This window comes from Corvus hawaiiensis, chromosome 2, assembly GCF_020740725.1.
Source record: "Corvus hawaiiensis isolate bCorHaw1 chromosome 2, bCorHaw1.pri.cur, whole genome shotgun sequence".
Taxonomy (NCBI): Eukaryota; Metazoa; Chordata; class Aves; order Passeriformes; family Corvidae; genus Corvus; species Corvus hawaiiensis.
The window spans coordinates 39,980,823-40,002,297 of NC_063214.1; the positions used below are offsets into that span (position 1 = coordinate 39,980,823).

The 21,475-nt window shown below is 37.7% G+C and overlaps 2 long non-coding RNA genes across 2 annotated transcripts in view; both read right to left on the reverse strand.

Moving 5' to 3' along the window:
* LOC125321528 overlaps nt 1–21,475 on the reverse strand; it is a 435,308-nt gene that overhangs the window by 102,788 nt on the left and 311,045 nt on the right. The window lies entirely within an intron of this gene.
* Nucleotides 7,682–21,050, reverse strand: LOC125321529. Its single transcript, XR_007201577.1, has 3 exons — nt 21,041–21,050; nt 9,454–9,459; nt 7,682–7,753 (listed from the first exon to the last, which is right to left on the reverse strand). It is a non-coding gene; the product is annotated as an uncharacterized LOC125321529 (long non-coding RNA).

The window sequence follows — 21,475 nt, forward strand, 5'->3', positions numbered from 1 at the left end:
AAATTTATTTGAAAAGTAAAAATTTTTTAACAGTCATTTTTAAGCAATAATTTTCTCTCAGAAAGCCATATCCAGATTGTTTTTATGCATTGTAATTCCTACAAGAAATCCTTGTTCTGAGGCAAGAGTTCCTTTGTATGATTGTTATTCCTCCCCAGGCATCTGAATTTCACATACTCCGTTAAATCCTTACTGTTGCTTTAAAAAGTGTGCTTGGATTTGCACTGGAAACTCTGGATCTTCTCATAGTTTGGCCTCACTCCTGAAGATTTATTTGCTTAGATAATTGTATGGGATAGGCAAGTTCCAGTTCCATAAAATTTCTCAGAAATGTTTTCAATATTGTAACCTAAGATGGGATTTGACCAAATTTTGATATCAGCCTGTTAAGAAGGGCCAAAGGTAAGACAGAGATGATGAAAGAATTACAGGAGGAACTAAACAGAAGGTGAAAGAAATACTGAAGAATGCTAGCCAAGTGATGCTTGATACAAAAAACTTTTGAAAATAAAGACTAAAAGACATTTGGGGAAAAAAGGGCATGTAACAAATTCCCTCTAACTACACTAGTTTTTAGGACATTTCTAGCAACACTTAACAACATATATTTTTCCCCAGTTGGTGTTTCCACCTTCCAAGTATTTCCATCACACATCCTTTGCTAGTTAAACTTTGCAAGGAAAGATTCATCTTCATGTTACATGGCACAAAATAATCCCTGCCAGGCTCCAGGAATCAATGGTTCCTATTTTACCTTGAGATGACAGATACACATTCAGTTTCCTTGCTGGCTAGAAAAGGCTTAATGAGAGAACCGTGTTTCCTGCTTAGCATGCTGAATAAACTGCTGTCTTGCCATGAGATGCAGAGGAAAACTGCTATCATTGCAGAACTTCAGTGGCAAAAAAAAAAAAAAAAAGTGGTGAGCAAACAGAAACTGAGCCCTGTGAAAGGCAAGGTCATTTGTAGACTGGAAAAATATTTTGTCTTGAATCCTGACTTATTTTTCATTTAAAAAAATATTATCAAACAGACATAAGACTCATTATCCCATCTCCTATTTAAAGACTTCAGGTAGAGAAAATTCAGGATGCCTTTAGTAGAATTGCTAAATAATATAAAATTATGTGTTCTAGAACATGTGTTCTGTTCAGTGGTTTGGTTCTTCTCGGGAATCTTCCAAAAGATTAATGCCCTTGATCACAACTGGAGAACAGGGACAGAGGGAAGAAGACAAGGACAAATCCATTCCAGTTATTCTCTTTGTATGCTGGAGATCATCCTTCTCTCTTCAGTAAGAGCAAAACAGTATTTCTAAACATATGCTGAAGACCAAACCAGGCATGGGACATGGTATTTATTTATCTGCTACTTAAAGACTGACAGTATGGGAGGTGAATTCTTTTTTTCAGTCCTTAGTGACCAGATTGGTGCAATCCAATCCTCCCATTGTGTCTCCCACAAATGCCATCATCATAGACAGAATCGCAGTAGTCGGTGGTCTTTAGACCTCCCATTGTATTGCTATTCAGAAAAAGAAATAGGAAATCAAATATTACACCAATGTTTAGATAAGATATACTGGGTTTTATATCCAAAGCCCACAGACATCTAAGAAACACAGTGGAGAGGGTAATCCTCTCTCACTGGGTCAGCAGACAGCCTGATTTACTGGCCGGTGAAAGTTTAGACTGCTTCAGCACCATGCAAATGACACAACATCATTTGTGAATAATATTATCCCTTAGGGAAATGTCTATCAGTCAAGAACATCTATCACAGAATGACGGGTCAAGCCAACAAAACTTGTGAAGCAAGATCATAATGAATATAATGAGTGCTACTGCTGCAAGGCTTTTGGCTGGTGCTGCACAGATCACACATCTCTCCCACACCTACCCCTGCCAGCCTGGGTACCTGACTAATTTCCTACATGGAAATGCTTTGATGTTTGCTGTTGCACAAACAGCCAAATTGCCTGCTTTAGCCCAGGATACCTCTTATTGCACTGTACCATTTCTGTGCTCTCCAGACTGAGTGATAGAACTTGTCCTGGCTTTTTTCAGGTTAGAGCAGATATCAGGCCATGTAGGATCTCAGGACATATAGTCCAGGAGAAGATCAAGTTCTTCAAACTTGGATCATTGTTCTTAAAAAATCTAAGGCTGACATGCCAAAAAAGGCTTCCTGCTGTCTGCCCTCACCTTAGTCATGCAATCCTGACTTCCCTTTGGGCTGGCACTTGTTCGGCTGCATGGTGAATGGAGGGTGCTGTGAACACCAAAGGGATTATTTTACATTAAGTCATGGAGCTGTTTGCCTTACTTGCAGCAGCATAATCCATGACGTGAAGCAGGATAGCATCCCTATCTGGGAAATAGGGGAGGAGGTGGGAAAAGTAGGAGTGAAGTGCACCCCTTCATCAGTGGTACAGAGGGATCACATAAAGCATAATGCAAAACCACATTGCTGGCCTCAAGCTGCTCAAAGCACATAGGGAAGTTTTTAATCACCTTTGCACCCCTGATGTTTAGGTCTTGCTTTACCTCCACTGTAAGATGGTGTAACCCCTAGGCAGAGCTAATTATGTTCATCTGATTGCACTACACATGATCTATCTTATCAGCATCCCATTTTTATCACAGTCTCTAATGCTGGAATCCCAGAATGCACTGCAGTTTTTACATTCCATGACCCAACTTCCCTTTCCACAGAGCGCACTGTAGCAGTTTTAGAAAAAAATAGATGGAAAATGCTTTGAAAGATACCTTTCTCTCCTGAAGCAGTAATATGCAAAACAGTGTTTTTATAATATTTAGGAGTGAAATGCATTGGATTCAGTATGAGTTATACTGTGTAATTTTAAAAACTGCTGCCGTGAACAGGTACAGGGGCAAGAACTGTAGTTGTGTAAGGCAAATAGCTAAACATAACAGTGAAAATCAGAGGAAGAAAAACAAAGAAAAAGTTGTGATTTTCTTTTTTAGTGTCTCAATAACTAAGGGGAATGAAGCCAGGTGCAAAATCTGTTCTGTTTAAAATTTTTATTTGATAATATTTAAGGCATAACTTTTCAAAAGGAGCAAGTCATAAAAAAATGAGGAAATTTAATATCTTTTATATATATTAAAATTGGGAGCAATTAATTATGTCTAAATGTGCCTCAGTAAAAGGTCTCTTTAACCTGAAGGAGGCTTGCAGTACTGGGCTCTAGAGGTCATTGGGGAAAGTAAGAAATAAGAATTCTCCTTTGAGCAACAAGGTCCTTAAGTAATCCCATATGCTGCATGAACTGCTGTTTAAGATGAGAAATAACCAAAGAACAGGTGCTATTGCTGGAAGTGTGGGGTTTAGATGAAACAGTTGGAAGCTCTATTAGCTGTAACAGAGCAGATGCAGCTGGTCAGAGTGCCTGGCTCAGCAGGAACAAGATCACAGAACTACAGAATGGTGGCGGTGGGAAGGGACCCCCCAAGGTAATCTGGTCCAGACCTCTGCCCAAAGGAGGGTCAGAGAGAGCAGGTTGGTCAAGGCCATGTCCACTTGGGTTTTGAATACCTCAAGGATGGAAACTCTGAAACATCTTCAGGCAATCTGTATAAGCTTACAGTAATTCATAAATAATTAAAAGTCTTATTTTTCAAGTGGAATTTCTTGTATTTCAGTTGTGCTCACTGATCACCATGGAGGATTCTGGCTCCATCTTCTTTAATCCCTGCCATCAAGTGTAAGTACTTCTGCCACTTTTGCTTGCCTTCCTGCGGATCAGGATGCTCCATTCTTGAGCTTGGAGGAAGTGATCCTTGAAAATCAAGCAGCTCCCCACGACCTGTTATCTCTTCACGACCATTAAAAAGGGAAGAGGACCTAGAAAAGGCCAAATTCTGCTGCCTGCAAGTTCACTTGTGATCCTGCTTTTTACCCTGCTTATTACTCTTGGAATCCTGAACTCCAGCACTAAAAAAATCACTGCACCCAGCTTTGACCTGCCTGAACCATTCGTCCTTGTTTGTTAAGTATCAGATCATCATGCCATCTTTCATCATAGGCTAATCATTCACTTGCACCAGGAAGCTGTTGATCATGCACTCCAGAAACATCCTGCATTGCTTGAGCCCTGTTTTAGTGTTGTCCCTCCATAAGATTCTGGGTTAATTGCATTCCCCTATAAGGACCAGGGCCTGTCAGTATCAGGATTTTCCCCTTTGTCTGAAGAAGGCCTCATCTATTTCTACCTGATCAGGTGGGATGAAGAAAACACCAACAGGTGTTGTCCTTGTTGATTTGTGCTGTAATCCTGACCTATAAACTCTTGACTGACTCCTCTCCTGTGCACAGACACAACTCCATGTGTTCCTTCTGCTCTCAAATAAAGGACAAAGCCCCCTCCTCCTCATTCTGTCCTTCCTAAAGAGCCTACATCCATCCATCACAGGACTGCAGCTGTGTGAGCCACCCCAGCAGGTCTCTGTCAACCTACTGAGAAGGCAGCCCTAAAACTGTGCACAGACCTCTAATTTCTCCTGATTTTCCCTATGGTGCATGGATTACTGTACAAGCATTGCAGAGAGGTATCCACTCATGCTGTCCGTTTCCCAAAAGCCTCCAGAAAGTATCTGGATCTTATCCCACAGTCCTTTCCTGTAGACAATTTTTTCTTTGTGGAAGTAGACTTGGGGGTCCTGTTTAGTATTTTCTTTCAGTGTCTCTTCTGCCCAAATCATCTGTACCCTTTGCTTACCAACCTGATTTGCTACTTCTTCACTTGACTGTGGGCTGTCTTCTCCCTCCCCTGTCATTCCTAGCTGACTTGAGGGTTCAATAACTATATGCAAAGTAATTTGTTTAACCAGTAATTTCTTTAATAAAAATTAGTTCTCAGTCAATGAGTAATCGAGGTCTAACCATGCTGTCTCTCTTGAATTTCATAAATCCCAGGTACAGCCACCTGAATCTAAAAATAAGATAAGAACCTTTTCTTATCCTTATAATTCCTTAATATATTTTTCTCCATTCAGTATTTAAAAATTTTTGTGTTTCCTTTTTGTGAAGACACCTTGCATGTGTCTCTATCAAACCATGAGAAACAATGAACACAATTCTAAAAACTGTGTGACGCAGTTTTGGAAACACTGCTTAACTCATCCAGAGTTTCTGTTATGAATAAGTTCTCCATTTTTCTTATTGTGAAGAACAATACATGCAAGCCAGAAGCACATATGCAGTGAGCTCTTCCTATATTTAGCTTTCTACATGTGGAAGTTGAGGGAGTATGCTGCAAGCAATAAAAGAGAGATGATTGAAAAACTCCAGTGTCCTGGTCCAGTAGCATTCTGCTAAGACTTAGGTTTTTCATTCTGAACATTAAAAATGAGGAGGAAGTTTTGCATGTGGCCCTACAAGCTCTGGTCACTATATAATATGATTAAATTCCAGCTCTCAGCAAATAGAGAAAACTTTTTTTTTTTTTTTTTTTTTACCACCATGAGGGACTAAGAATATGAACCAATTCTCCTGAAGACTTTCTAAGATCTATCTATCCGTACCTAGGGGACCTATCCTGAAAATATTTCATCAAAAGATTGAATAGGTCTCTCATGTAGACAAAAGTACTCATAAGCTGGGATTTCAGCTTGGGTATTTCACCAGAATGTTTTGGTTTTTCAGGGTCATTACTGATATTAAAAAAAACATGGAAAAATGTTGCTCAAATCTGAAGAATGTAACATTTTAGAAACTTCAGATGTCATAAAAGACCTACACAGACAATTCTTTGCACTCCACGTTCTTGCATTCGTCACCTATTGTCAAAATCCTGAAATATTCATATGTTTACACCCTGTTAATTATCATCCTTTAATTATTCATAGAAATTTCTATCAATTCCATTTACTGATAGAAATGACAAAAAGATCTTCCTTGTGCTGTGCTTTTAGCCAAGTTGAACAGATAAAAAAAGGTGCCAAGGGCAGAATAGAAAGGAATTATTTCTCATCAAATCAGAAGCTGAATGAAAGCTGAAAGGAGTACAAGAAAAGGGAGAATCAGGCCACAGGAGAATCAGGCCATGGACTGGCTTCTTCTGACAAAGGTATTTGGTGGCAGAAATTTAACTTGGAAACAGCTTTTATTCCCCAGATGGTGACTCAGGACTATTGCACTCTTGGTTTCTCTGTCAACAATTTCAGTGTGCGTGGGAAGCTCAAATTAAGATAAGAGAGTGAGAAGAAGTTTAACAGGTTAAGAACCATCACACTGATCCTTCATATTCATACAGAATACCCCAGAACTAACCTCACCTCTTTCTGCATTTGACAGGTGGTGCCAAGGAGGACAGCCATCCAAAAATGACCCTGAATTACATTATTTTCTTTACACTCTTTCTCCCAACTTGCTTTCACTATAGCAAAGACTTTTCTGCCAGAAATCAAGGAAGGATCAATGGCATAAAAAGAAAAATGGCACAGAAAGAGCCCAAGAAAGTGGCAGGTATAGAATAATTGTCCCCATGGTGACACCTTCACATCTTTCAGCAGTTTAGGAATTCACTGAGCTGGAGATTGCACTTGAGCCAACATTATTGCTTTAAAAGTAGCAATCATTTTTTATTGCTTTAATCATTCATACATTAAAAGCCCCATGGACTTAAGTCAAGGGATGGTAGCAATGCTTGCCTTTTGTGGGGATGCAGCAATCACAAGGAAGTGCACCTCAGTCCCCAGCAGAAAAGAAATACTTCAGGTTAATATTGAGCTGAAGTCTTTTAGTGATGGAAAAAAAACCCCAGTGTTTTGCTATTTCACAAATTCTGTGACTGTTACAGGATATAACACAATGTTTAAGCAGCATATAAAACAATAGCAGGATACAACACATCATTATAGACAAAATATTTGGAACATAATGTGAAAGTGCTCAAATCCCATCCCTCCCACTGTACACTCTGTTCCAGTCATCATCATAAAGATATTGACTGTATTTTGTATAAGCACATTAGTAGTTTGCGCAACAATCTAGACCACATTTCCTTACTAACACTGTGGGCTGAAGAAAAGTCTACAGAAGTCCCATACTGCCTTTATCAGGCCACATCAAACTGCTGAGAGACCAATTCACAAGATTTATCAACTCAAAAATGGATGCATTAAGTAAGTTTCTACAGATTAATTTAAGTAAGCATTGTGGTAACAACATCTGTCTTTTCTTGAAAATACCCTATTGACTCCAGATGTGACTCCAGATTGCTGAGTACTGACACTACCCATGTCAAAGAACATATTTTAAGCTTTTCCTCTCTCCTACGGTACAAGAGAAGGATGATTTGAGATAATCTTGCTGTTGTACTTCAAATCCTTTCTTAATACTTCAAAAGTCTTAGTACTTAAGGTGTTTTGCTGTGTGCTACTAGTAGTGCAAGATTTGAAATGACCAAATTTCTGTGTTTCAAATGTATCTGAGCAGATCCTGCAACAAGCTTTTTACAGTGAGTTGGATCAATATGGTACTATCCTCCTTATGGCCATTGTCTTATAACTATCTCTCTATTCAGTATCTCCAAATCTATCATCTATTGTGATGATCAGAGCGCTGGAGCACCTCTCCTATGAAGATAAGGCTGAGAGAGTTGGGGTTGTTCAGACTGGAGAAGATGCTGTGGAGATTTTACAGCACCTTCCAGAGAAGAGAAGGCTCTGGGGAGACCAGACAGCACCTTCCAGAACCTAAAAGGACCTACAAGAGAGTTGGAGAGGGACTTTTGACGAGGACATGTAGTGAAAGGACAAGGGGGACAGCTTTAAACTAAGAGAAGGGAGATTTAGATTAGCTATTAGGAAGACATTCTTTATTCAGAGAGTAGTGAGGTGTTGGAACAGGATTCCAGAAGTTGTGCCTGCTCCATGCCTGGAAATGCTCAAGGCCACATTGGTGGTGCTTAGAGCAACCTGGTCTAGTGGAAGGTGTCTCTGCCCATGGCAGGGGATTTGTAAAACAATGGTCTCTAAGGTCCCTTCCAACCCAAACCATTATGGGCTTCTGTGTTTCTATTTGATTTAGGGAAAGGAGTGGGAAACCCAAATTTTCAGCCATACTTGCTGAATTTCTGAGATACTTTGGATCTTTACAGCTGTGCTTTTGAAAGTACTCATATTTGTTGAGATCACCACTTGTAATGAAACTGTTCAATAAAACAGAGGAGTTAGAGCAAAAAGCCAGAACAAAAGTTGCCAGCTATACCAGTCACCAGTAGTTCAGCTCCAAAGCATGATTTTTATTTTTTTTTTTCAGTTTTGATTGGCAAAATAAGTGCTTTCCTTTAACCAGATGAATTTTCAATGCTAATTCAAGCATTCTATCACAAAGACAGCATTTAAAATTATTTACTTACAGAATTATAGAGCCATAGCTATACAGACTCTTTGATACATAATTCAAATAAAGCTGTGTCTTTCTATCATCTCAATCTTTTCTTAACTGAGTGTACTGATGATGAGCTTTTTGCCTTTAGACATCTAATATTGCTGGATCAGTAACTTATTAAAAGGAAGAAATTATTCCTAGAAAAAAAGACCATTATTTTGGTTTTGTTTTTTTTACTTTTTGTCAATCAGAGCAAATTTTTTTTCTTGAACTTGACAACAAGAACTGCAAAGTTCTAGCAGACTCTTGACTTTTTCTTTTCCAGAGGCATGAGATAATAGCTCCCCCAGGATTTTGGCTATTTCCAAGAAACAAAGGAGCAGAACTGTTCTTGATGATATTTATCTGTGCAAATAATCTGCATTGATTTTTTTTTTTTTCCAATAAATGTAGAATGAGACTTTCAAGTAAAATTACACTCCTTCTTCAGAGTTCCTTGCTGATCCAGCTGGGAGTTTTATCTAAAATTACCCCATGTGAGAATACTGACAGTGTCAGGACTAATTAAGTGTTCTAAAACAATTAAAAGTATTCATATATGGAAAGAAAATTATTGTGGGAGAAAAAGAAAAAAGTGTCTTCATAGGGCTTCTAGTTATCTACCTGCAGAAGCTCTTGATTGTTGTTTAAAATCAAACGTGTTTTGAACTTCTATGCTAAAGTTGCCAGTGCAAATCACACAGTCCCACATTCTTAAGAATTCCTGTTGCAACCTCTGTCCTGTTTGGTTTTTCTTCTCTCACCACAACATATGGAGGTGTTATGTACTACCTTCTTCCTGAACACACATGAAGCCTGATATCTTCTTGACTTTGTTGCTTTTTGTCACACTGATTGAGTTTAATATTAACATCTTTTTAAATTTCACTTGTTAAGTCCTTGTTTGTCAATCCTTTAGTCTCTTCTCTTCAAGTTAATATTTGCCTTTGTTCTAGTTAACAACCTTGTATTCTTAATTTCTTTTAGCTAAAATCCTTTCCTGCGGGTCACTACATCAAATTCTTAGAGAAAGAGCAGATTATTTCGATATATTACCTTTGTCTTGAAAATCTATAAACTTATCAAAGGTATATATCAAATTATTCTCATGTGTTTCCTAAAATTCTCTGTTTATTTATCTGTATGGGATTAACAGATTAACAGGTTTTAGATTTTAAAAAGTCAAAATATACAAACATTTTTTCTGTTTCTCCAGAAAAACCCCACATATTTACACCCCATTTTGTCTCCCACAAATGTGTAACAAGGATTTAGGCCTTAGAAGATGTTCTAGCAATTTTTATGACAACTGGTAGGTGGGGTGGATATACAGGGAAATCTATGACAAAGTCCCATGTTACTGGAACAGCTTCCCCCAAAAATATCGGCTCTGTCCATGGTAATGCACATGTTGAAGCTCATGTTCTAGCAAACCTAACTGTACCATTGTGACAGCGCTGCTTCCATGCATGGGGCAATGACTGTATTGAGAACCTTCATCACAAAGAGATACTTTAGTCTTTCTACACCTGACTTCTCCTCAACCAAGCTGCTTCTCAGACTATCCAAACAACTCATTTGTCCTCATTTGCCTTTTGAAATCAAGGCCCTTACTTTCAGCATAACTTTTTTTCCATTCAATGAAGTTGGATGAGCTTGCAATCCCATCACTAACATTGAAGTGTATGATTACCTGAACTATAATCCCATCATTATTGACTGTAAATAATATTATCTTGCCATATTTTGCTATGTATTGCCATAGCAATCTCCCTAATAAAGAAATGCTTTTAGTAATGTGATCTTATGTGCTTCTCAAAGGCTCTTCAATGTGTAAAACAATCATTTTTATGGATGTGGAAACAAACTTATCTGATTTTCTTTTATATTGACAGAAATATTTCCCTCGGCCATTCCTTGGACAGTTAGGGAACTGCACTTAAATAATATTAATTTATTCACCTCTTGTCCTCTAAACTTTCTATGTCCTTGTTCCTTTGGAAGGACTGTAAGTAGAATTCATATTCTCTGACTGAAATCCAAATGTCTCATATTATTCAACAGTTGGTTATTGCTTTAAAATAACATTACAAAAAGTTTAGAGAAAGAAGAAAAAGAAAGAACAAAAAATCCCCTCATGATCCAATTTAATCTGCAAGTGACATTTAAATAGGCAAAAAGTGAAGATATGATTTGATCAAGATTCAGAGATGATTTATTACTTCTCTTGTGATAAAAGCCAGAGGCTTTCAGCATGTATGAATGCTCCATTGTGCTGGATGCTTTACACAGCATACTAAATTTCAGGCCCCTTCACTGTTCTATATTAATAATTTTTTAGAAGATAATGTAAGGATCGTCCAGATTCTTACTCCCTATGCCAGCACAAAGTATCTTTAAACTCTACTGACTACTTCAATTTTAAGACTCTCCTTAATAACAAAGAACTGACATCTAATAAAAGACACAAGGTAGATACTGACAGAGGAGAGAATGAGAATAAATGAAATAATCACATAGGAATCTCAGTACGCAAGGCACTGGCGTTGTCTTAGCTCACTTCAGATAGTTTAGACACCCAAAGTTTAACTCAAAAGCTATGTCTTTTTTCACAGCCAATCACAAGAAATCAGCATATCTAGACTGAGAGTCATATAAGTCATTTGAATAATTTCAACTCGAGTGTGATGTGTATTACTCCATACAAATGTCCATATTTTTTCAAAAAGCTGAGATTAAGGGTATGTAGACATCCACATATATGTATATTATGCATATAAATAATTTGCTGGGAGGATTTGCATGACTATTAGAGCCAAGAATTTGCTCTTGGGTACATTATTTGGGCAAATATACCTCGATGTAAAGAACTCTGCAAACAGGATACACACAAAATAAATTAAAAAAAAAAAAAAAAAAGGAGGTATGCTGGTTTGGGCTTGAGTGGAGTTGGTAACACACTGAAGAGTCACATCACACACACAGCATCAAGGCCTCTCCTCACTTTGCCCCTCTCAGCAAGCAGGGGCAAGTAGGATGTGGGAGAAGACAGAGCTTGGACAGCTGATCCCAACTGACCAAGGAGGTCTTCCATAATACGTGGTGTCAGACTCAGCAATAAAAGCAGGGGGAAGTTGGAAGGAGAGACATTCTAAGTGGTGGCATTTGTCTTTCCAAGTAATCATTATGCATGATGCAGCCCTGCTTTCTTGGAGATGGCTGAAAACCTGCCTGATGATGGAAAATAGTGAACTAATTCCTTATTTTCATTTTGTTTGTGTGTGCATCTGCTACTTTCCCTTTTAAACTGTTGAATGAAAACCCACAAGTTTTCTCACTTTTACCCTTTTGATTCTCTCCCAGATCCCACTGGGGGCAGAGAGGGTAGTGAGCGAGTGGCTGTGTGGGGCTGAGCTTCCTACTAGGGCTAAACCACACATAAATACATACAACTTCAATAATGAAGCAGTTATTTATTGGCTGACACACCAACGATGGCTAAAATGCAAGGAGCTCCTAGCCTAAGCTTTGATTCACCACCCTAGTAAGTCACCTGAATACTCTTTGGTAGCCAGGCAGGCATGAATCAGAAGAAGGGGTGGCTTCTAGTTCTCACTGAAATGTCTTTTCCCATGTTGCTGAGTTTCCATTTTCCACCAACTTTGTCAGCTCCTTGTGTTTAGCTTTGGAATCTTATTTTTTGTAATATTGATATTTTCTCTCTCGAATTCTGCAATCTTCACCTCAACAACTTCTGTCTCTAATTTAACTTTGTTGTCTTCCATGGGTCAGCTCTAGACAGTTTCTCACAGTTCCTTTTCACAGCTTAGCTATTTCCTCTGAAGTCTGAGTCAAAGTTACACAGCTGGGCAATATCAGACCCCAGCCTTGGATCCTTAGACCACAGAAACAAAGCCATAGAAAGAAGTAAAAGGTTACAGAGTGTTTACAGACTGAAGAATATAGAGCATTTCTAGGAGAAAATTGAAGGGGAAAATGTATGGGGACTATGTAGATATACGTGTGGTGTTTCTCCTATCTGAACATAAATTTGGTGAGAGTTAGAATTAGAAAATTGGGAAATGTAATTTGTTGAGGATAAGGAATAGTATCTTACGTAGTTTGGGATGGAAGAAAAATCACCTGATGCTACCTTCCACAATGGTAAGAGACAATAAGAGAAAAGGAAAGATAGAGGAAAGGATTTGAAAAGTATGGACAGAAGGCGATTGTGTTTTCTATTATCATGAAAAGGAAATGGCAGAAAAAAAGATAAAAGAATATATAGTCTGGGTAGAATATAACCTTTGCTTCAATGTATTGAAAATAAGTGTGGTCAATGGAAAGCCTGCTACAGTAGTAGAAATGCAAATGCAAATTATACACATCAGAGACTTTGCCTATGAACAAAATGTAAGTCTTACAGGCGCCATGGAAAAAAGTCATCAGCACTGAGAGGCCTTTCCAAAAAGAAGGCCATATACTGCAGTCATTGGCAGTGGGAATTATATTTTAAGAGTGTCTGCTACTGACAAAGAGTAAATAATTGAAAAATTCAGTAAGGTAAACAATATCCAGATATTTGTGATGAGTTTATACCAGGAGAGAACATTTGTGAGGAGATACTGAAATGACAGCTTGAAAACAAGCACTTTTCTTTAGGATTCATTGAAATCATAAAATTGATGTGTGGTAAGAGTTGTATTTCTACCCTTATACAGGAAAATGCTTATGAACCTGCCTAACCTCAAACATGTTTTTATATATCTCTTGGCACTATAGTCAGCAATCTGCAGCAACTTGTCTTGTAATCCAGATCTGGAATTACCTGTCTCTGAGGGGACAATTCCTTGTTAATTTAAATAGAGTATACTGGGAGGATGGTAGCAGGAATAAGCAAAAAACTGTAGAAGGAATGGACAAAATCAGGCCTTCCAACCCAGGAAAAAATTAATATTCTCTATCCATTCTCCAGGTAATAATTCTGCATCATACTTCATTACTGTCTGATTAGTATTCTTTTATCATGTTTTATGAGAGAGACTAATGTAATTATAGTTTAGCTGCATTAGTAAAAAACAAAAAAAAGGAAAATGATATGATTCAATTAAAAATTATGCTAATTTGATAGGATGGAAAATTGCTTATGTAGGGTAAAAACTTATTACTAAGATATATTGGCTGTCCTCAGGAAAAGTTTCACAGTGCTTATGAGTATTTATTTTACAATAGTTCATTCCAAAACAAGGAACAGTCAAGGAAAAACATTTCTCTTGTAAAACATAGCACCTCTCTCAATTTATTATCAAGTTCAGTGGAACCAGTTCTAAGAAAGATCCTGGACTGGCAGTTTGGATATATTTAGCCTGCCTTGACACAGAGATACTGGAGCTCATTACAGACAACCTGGTTTGCCTTTTAGGGGCAGGTAATACAACATCCACACGGACAAGCCTTGTTTCTTGACAGCTCTGATGAGTCCATGCCGAGCACAGGGCTAACTTGGCTCTACTACATCTCTTTCCTTAGGCCTTGGGAGATTTAGAAGCTTTTCCTTGCGGGCAGGTTCAGGCACCACACACATTTGCTGTGCTTGGGGGAATGAGCACACTCTGTAGTTGTGTTGCACAGTTTTAAGGTTTTGTTTATCCTGTTTATAAGTGAATTCATGTAGGTCTACCAATAACCATGGTGTGTGATCTTGATCATTGTTACCACATAAAGATGTGGTAACAATTTCTTAAACAACTGCATGCTCAGAAACATGCATAATATAGACACCTTGAATAACACTAAGCTACTTACTGCTAATGAAAAGCAAGATAGCATGAAAGATGATTACATTATGTTCTTCTGTAATTACTCAGTGTTCTATAATTCTGACTTTACATAAGATTATTTTTATATATGCTTTTGTAGAAACTTTATTTCCATTGATTCATAGCTTATGCCTGGGTGTCAGCATGCCTTAAATATTTAATCTAGGATGTATTGTAGCCTGCAAAAGAAATAGAAAGGTATGAATTGAACAAAATATAGTTTTTCAAAAATCAAAATTTAACATTTCCTATTCTACATTACTTCCTTCCATTTGTGGGAGAAGAAAAACAAAGGAATTCTCCATGCAAGACAAAGAGACTGTAGTTTCTTCTCTCAGTGGGAAAACTCAAATTAAGGCTTGCCACAGCAATATCTTACCATCAAGTGAAAGCACAGAGGATGGACTAACAGTGTGTTTGTTGTACGAGTTTCCACTTGGCGCAATACACCTAAATATTAACACCAAAATGTAAAACCATGCAGACTTACAAACCAATCCTTTCAAGCCACCTGCAAAGCAAAACTTGACCTAATCTCTGTCAGCAAATCAGGAGAGTATTGATTGGACTAAGTGGCATTTGAATCTGTTCCAAAAGACCTGGAAGTCTGGAGGCTATAGCACTCTCCTGTGACAGTGATCTTGCTTTAAAGATCATCTGTGAATAAGAAAGGAAAGAGATTTGAACTTAGGTTTCCAGGAAAACCTAGTTTCCTTGGAAAAGAAGTTTCCTTAACTTCTAGGACACATTCCAAATTTTGGTTTATAAAACTTGACTCTTCATATGAAACTATTTGCAGAGTGAAAACAAATTTGAGCAAAGTCTTCACAGAACTAAAATATCTTTAATTGACAAATGCACTAATTTATACTAAAAAAGTCCGATATGAGTCCAGCTCGGTAGGATATATATCATTTAACACAAGATACCTGAGAGCTCAATGCTTAATCTAAAGCAATCCCCCTCTAGGGCTACTGGTGAGAACATTAATTTCAGAGGGCAATTTTTCCTGTCCAGCTCACACACCTCTTACACAACACTTTGAATATACCCTTGAAGTTCTTTTCAAATAGCAGTCACTCAGATATGTCTCCTGTTGGTGGCTGATTACAAGGAAAACAAATATCACATAATGATTTTATCACTGCCCACCTTTATTACTAGAACCAGTAGTTTATTCGTCATTCAAGCTCCTTCTCCCCTTCAGAGCTGCAATTCTTGGACTCATACAAACACAAAGGAACAAGACCGTCAGAACCACAAACAAGTGGGCTTGAGCCACCTTCACATCAGGAGGGAAAAGCTGAGGTGACAGACCTGGAAGAGAATGGAAGAAGGCATCTGCAAACCTGCACTGATCTCTCAGGGGACATTGACATCTTGGAGTTCTCCAGGCTGTCAATTCTTGCTGCTCATCCATGAGATTGCCACCAATGACACTGCCAAGTATGACCTCAAGAATGTCAAGAGTGACCACAGACGTCTGGAGATGAGGTCAAGGCATCTCCAGCTCTCTGAGTTGGTTTTCATTCTTTCTCTCTCACACCCACTCTGTTAGTAGGAAGAGTAGGTGCCTTCAATACTGTCATCTGAAGCTGGCAAACATTGTTTCAGTTTCTGTTTGACTGCAAGGGAAAGGCTACTTCTGAAAAACAGCTGAAGTTTGCACTGCAATTGGCTGTTCTGGTGGAGCTGTCAGGTGGGGCCATCACCCCAGATTTAAGATCTCTTGAAGATCTCTCTGCAGGGCAGTCCAAAAATTCAAACAAGGACCTTTTAAAACACCTGCTATAATTTGCCTCCAACTGCTAAGTCCGTATATCTGTTGGAAAGATGGAGGACAATAAGCACACTGATTTCTACATGATCAGCAGGATTAAAATCTGTCTATATGCTCTTTTCTATCAAATTAAGTGCAAAAGTGTGATAAGGTTACTGTATATTGTTCCTGTCAACATAATTCTGAATAGGAAGGATTTCATTCATTATTTGTAGATTGCTGCTTTATAATTATATCTTAATTGACTTGATCACCAACTTGAACACTTAATATTACAGTATCATTAGCCCATTTATTATTCATCTAAATCACACAATTACAGCAATTAAATTGGTTGCCTTTTAAACACTTGGTTCAGCGATCTTTAATTAGATCTATGAGCTGAATTACATGGAAAAGGTGCTAAATGTTACAACTGTAGTGAAGGGGTTTATTTGCCATATTATATGGGACTGATTTAGATAAATGTCATACGTATTGAAACATGCTGCCTCCTTGATGCTGTCTGGTTACCTAGTGATTCAGGGACTACACTCTAAATAGCATGGTAGGAAGCTTCATCTTTTTAAAAACCCATTATAGGCTAAATCTAAAAGGACCATAAACATAATGAAGCAATTCAAATGCAGAGTTTAACTTGCAATATAGTAAATGTTTGGTGTTTTTTTTTTCTGTCATTCATTTTCACAGAAGAGAAAATCCTGGTTTCATGTCAACAGGCTAGACACACATCTTTAGACCCTTCCTGCATTCTCCCAGCTCTTAGTTTCCATGCATCCTATTCTTCTGTTTTCAGAAACTAAATTTATAGTGTGCTAGGCAAGAATTTTCACTTTAAATACATATAAAGAAATAGAGAGTTTAGTACGAACCTTTCTTTTTCCACAAACACACCAGCTCAGTATTTCCTCTCAGTCCAAAGGCCAAATCCAAGGTACAGAGAATGAAGCAGGAAATGTAATTATGCTTCTGTATAAATTCATGATTTGTTTAAATTTGTCTTAAAATCTTGAGTACAGCTATAATCCCCTAATCTCTAACAAAATAGTAGAACTGCAAAACATTGAAGGAAGAATGATCAAAAATCTGTACCTTTGTTTCCTTCCATATGGGGAAGAACTGAGTCACGAAGGATCTTCAGTCTGGAAAAGAGATGATCCAGAGGAGATATACTACAGATCTATAAAATCCTGAAAAGCATGAAGAAGATGAATAAAAACTCATTATTCATTTTACCTTCTAATACAAGAAGAATAGTAGGAGCTATTAGTCAAAGTTAGTTGAAGCAAGATGCAAAACCAAATAACCAAGCAAGACAGAAGACAGGATGCATGACAGACTTCCTACTTTGTCCAAACAGATTGCTTCAAGGAGGACAGGGACATAAGGCATCCAAAACATATTACAGTGTTTCTTAGCAAAACTGTTTGCTTTTGTTTACTTGGGATTTTTGGTTTTTTGTTTTGTCTTTTTCTTTTTTTTGGTTTAGATCATGTGCGAAAACAGATTTTGTGGAAAAAAATCTTTTAAAAATTGTCCATTAAAACATTTAGCTTTCTACACTGCATAATAATGGATCCCTCCTCCAACTGCTTCTCCAGTTTCCTCCAAAGCATTTTGTTTTCATTGTATTCATTGGCAAGGGGTTCCATATGTCTGCTGCCCTTTCATGAATAACCATTTCCTCTGGCTTGTTTTGCATCTTGCTTCAACTAACCAGTCAGAAGAGGGACACAGAAAAAAACCCTTTCTGCTGAAAATTTATCTTGTACAGAAAAAATTATTAGGAATATTCCCATTCCTTCATCAGAATCTATATTTTATTATATTTTGCTGCAAATTCAGCATTTCCTAAGTTCTGAAAGGCTGAATAATGTGATAATCAATGGATATATGGTCAACCACAAGCTAATATAGAGTTTTGGTTTTTGATTTCCATATTATCTTGAATGGTCTACATAATCTACTCTGTTTCACCTCTCCTTACATAGAGTAGGGATAATATTTCACTGTTTCCCATGGATATGAGGGAACAAAAATCCTTAATGAATAAGAAGTGTCCAGGTCTTATGCTGATGATCACACAAATGCTTAGCAGGATAATAGAGTATTCTGGCTGTGCTCTCTTAATGAAACAATTAACAATTCAAAAAAGCCAATGATGAACTTTAAGCAATGAATAGAACTAATAGCAGTAAATTTCAGAAAATCTTTGATAACATTCTCAAACTGCAAAATGAAGAGTATCAAATCATTAACCGGGAAGTTAATTAGAAGTGATGCAATAATACTGGGAATGTGATAGGTGAGATCATTATAAGGAGTCTGGTGATATAAAGGTTCTCAAAATCAGGTTAATTTTTCTACTATTGAATGATAAAAGGAAAAAACCTGCTTTATTAAATTTCTTAACTAAGACTTATCCAACAAAACAGTACAACAAAAACTGATAGATCACAAGAGTGATATCTAAGACTAGGAGCATTTCAAACAACCTCAGGTTAATTCAAGCTGTATTTCGACTAATAACACATATCCACCTCTTTTTTCCCCAACACCTTGTAACCTTCTTCTATGACTTGGGATGGGATTCTCTACTGATGTCTCTACTGTGTCATTTCAGAAAAGTCTTTATCAGATTAATATTTCAACATTATTTCCCCATAATTTTCTTTTTTCCATTGTGTCTATCATTTCTTTTGTAGAAAGAAGGTCAAAGCAAACATCAAAATTCCGTTTATCTGTTTGCATTTTGCACTGCAGCCTTTCCACTGTGACTTACAGACTATGCTACCAATGAAAAGGGTCTATGAACTAAATCCTGGCTTCAAGGGCAAGAGGTACTAATTATCTTCCACTTACTTTTGTTAGCCCACTTTATAGATGGGTTTTTTTGCAGATGGGGAAAGTGAAGATCTTTTACTGACTTTGCTCCATCTAACAGTGGAGATATATCCTCTTCCTAACCTTATTGCTGTTTATTTTTTAAAAGTCCTTATTAAAAAAAAACCCACATTTTTATGAGCACATTCACTGCAGTAAGAGTGCCTACACAAAGTTAGGGAAGTATATGCAAGACAAGGTTTATAAAATCTATGTAAACTGAAGAAGATTCTTGTCATAAGATTTTTATGAGTCAACTGTGTACTCATAAAAGCATTTGCTTAATTAATTAAAAAGAAGTGAGTAAAGTTGTACAGCAAGAAGATTTAAATTCCTTCAATATGGTTTCATGCACATTGGAACTTCCACTTTTTTTTCTTTCCCTCACAGAAATTTTGGCGTAACTCATATATATGTGTAATTTTACACAGGTAGCCCACTATCATTCAAACAGTCATGTGAATAGGAGCTCTTCAACATATTAAAAAAAAAAAAAAAGAAAATTTTGAATGCATTGACTTTCATGTTTCCTTATATTTAGACATTTTGCTAGTTATAAAAAGTTTCTTCAAACAGCATGTCACATAAAACACTTCAGCATCTGTAGATTAATACAAAAAAATACTAAAATATCAACAGGATATGTAGTCTCATTAATTTCTCTCAGAACCCATACTTTTAACTACCTGCTTCTTTAGCTACCCTGCTGGTGTTTCTAACAGGATAATTCTTACCAGCTGGCCTATGTAGATTTTGAAATTGCCCTGCAGAAGTGTCTTTCTCTCTCTCCCAAGCTCCCTACTAAGATATGAGTGATTCCATTCTAGTTTTAGGTACTTTTTTATATATTTATTGTCACCTGGAAGGAATAGAAGCCTAGAAACCTTTCTTTACCTAGAATACCTCAATAGAAGACTTGCTTAGGCATTTGCTCATATTCACTTTGTTTTCTCTAAATCTCAGCTACAGCTGTAACCATGTAAAGGTATAAACTTCCCTAAATAGTTTCTCTATGCAGCAAGATTTTCTGTGAATTTCATCTTTCAGTCATCAATGTAAGGATTAGTATGGATTAACTGATAAGAGCACTAGTGCGTTCCTATTTGAAACCAAAAGGAGCATGTGGACTTATTTACAGCCCACGGCATTTTGGCAGTGATCCTGCCATCATTCTGAGCTATTTTGTATTCTATCTAGGACCAACAGCTGTGTTTATTCATTTGCCTTCAGCTGTTCAGGGGTCACTGGGACAGGATGGTATTTTCATCTTTAAATATTGATGCAGAGTTAAGCTACAAAAGTAAAGGTCTCAAGTCCCTGCTTCCTTTAGAGGATTCAAACTTTTGGGAAGCTCTGGAGATGAAGGATAACTCTGAGGTTATCTTTAAAGGGTTTGGCCTGAAAAAACGTAACCTGAAGCTAGGTAATGAGCAGAATAAGAAATCTTCTCCCAAGAAACTAAGAATGTGGTGTGCAGTAGTCCAGTGGTGTTCCTGCCACCTGTCCATAGTGTTAATCAGCAGAGACAACTATGTCATGTAAAGTAGTGGCCCTCATCAAAGGATAATCAGGATGTCAATGCTAATACAGAAGCAAAGACCTCGAAGATCTACTCAAGCCCGGTGATCTTTCATAGTGCAAACATATGGATGGATGCTGCAGAATTCCCTAATATATTTACCATTACTTAGCCACCATGCCTGTTTGAAAGCCCACAACTCCCCATGCCTGTTTGAAAGCAGTCTTTGGTCTCCCACAGAGGTTTCAGTTAATACTTTGCTTCTGGTCTCGTTAGATCTGATCTAATCATGTGTATTTTTTATTTCCTTCTATGATTCATGGGGAGTATTTATGCATCAGTTGTTGCATTTTCATGTTCAGTGAACAAAAACTAGTGTCCTTTGAGTGACCTCATGTCCCCTCTACCCTGCCTCCAAGTGATAAAAACAGCTACCACTCCGCTTGACTTGCAGAACAACTGGATGAGATGTTTGCTTCTAGGAGGCTACTTGTCTTTTACTGACTTTCCTACCTTCCTTCATTTTACAGCTTCCACTTTCATACTGTCAGAGTAAGACTGGGCTGGTCTCTTGCCTCAGTCAGAAAAAGAAGTTATCTCTTTCCAGGGGTGCGCAGACATATGACTCCACCGGTGGATTACACAAATGCATAACTTGAAGTTTCCCCTCTCCTTACTTGCAATTCTATTTTCTGTACCTCCTGAACCCTCATAGGGATGAAATGGCTTTCAGTGTTATAATGGTTCAAAAAGAGGCAAAATGGAGCCACTAAGCTACCCATTTCAAACTGCTTTCTCTAAGGAATACCTGAAGTCCTGTCCTCAACTAACTGCAGTACAGAACACCTCTGAACTGGCAGTGCAGGACCTCTCACTGCTTACAGCCACTGCTAGAGAGACTGATGCACACAGACTCCTTCTGTACATGCACATAATTTGAAAATTAGTGGCTGAAGGGCTCTTCACTCCTGTGTGGAAGAAGTTACAATGCTATTTTTAGGTTGACTGGAAACCTCTGCCCCTGCAACAGCAAAACAAATAATCCTCTAACCTATTGTGCTGTTTAGTGGTATGTAA